This window comes from Pteropus medius, unplaced genomic scaffold (genome assembly GCF_902729225.1).
Source record: "Pteropus medius unplaced genomic scaffold, Ma_sr-lr_union100, whole genome shotgun sequence".
NCBI classification, from domain to species: Eukaryota; Metazoa; Chordata; class Mammalia; order Chiroptera; family Pteropodidae; genus Pteropus; species Pteropus medius.
In genome coordinates this window covers 8,539,399-8,540,111 of record NW_024349225.1, presented here as the reverse complement: position 1 = coordinate 8,540,111, position 713 = coordinate 8,539,399, and positions in this window count along the sequence as shown.

Genomic DNA, 713 nt, shown 5'->3' with positions numbered 1-713 from the left:
TTTTTTTTTTTTTTTTTTTTTTTTTGGTCAGTGTATATATCTCACTTTTAGACTTCTACTTAGTCATTTACAGTATAATCGTCTCCGTGTTTACTTAGATCAGTGGTTCTCAGCCTTGGCTGCCAGTTGAGATCACCCAGGACATTTAGAAATTCCAGTGCCCAGGCTGCAGGACAGACCAATTATATAAAAACGGGAGGGGGAGGATCCAGCTATTAATAATTTTTTAAAGCTCCCCAGATGAAATAAATGTGCAGCCAGGGTTGAAAGACAATATTTATCCCGTTGGTCTCTAAGCATTACAGAGATTTCGGGACAGTGGTTTTCAAACGATCAGAGGCACCAAGCTGCCACCCCACCCCGGCCCCAGAGTTTCTGATTCAGCATATCTGAGGCGGAGCCTAAAAATGTACGTTTCTAATAAGGTCTCAGTGAAGTCGATGCTCTGGTGCGCAGACCACACTGAGAACCACTGGAAATTAGAACGTGGATTCGAAGGAAGCACTGGCGGATCCATCCTGTGCTGTGAGTACGCAGCTTCATCCCTGCGAATGTGACGGGGGTGCCCTTGGGAACATGATTCTAGGCGCTGGGAGGTGGGAGGGCAAGAAAGGAGAGGACATCACCCCAACTCTTAGGAAGAGTGCGGTCTTGCAGAGGAGGCCGAGCACTGGGCTCGGCAGCAACAAAGTTCCCAGCTGCTGTGGAGCAGC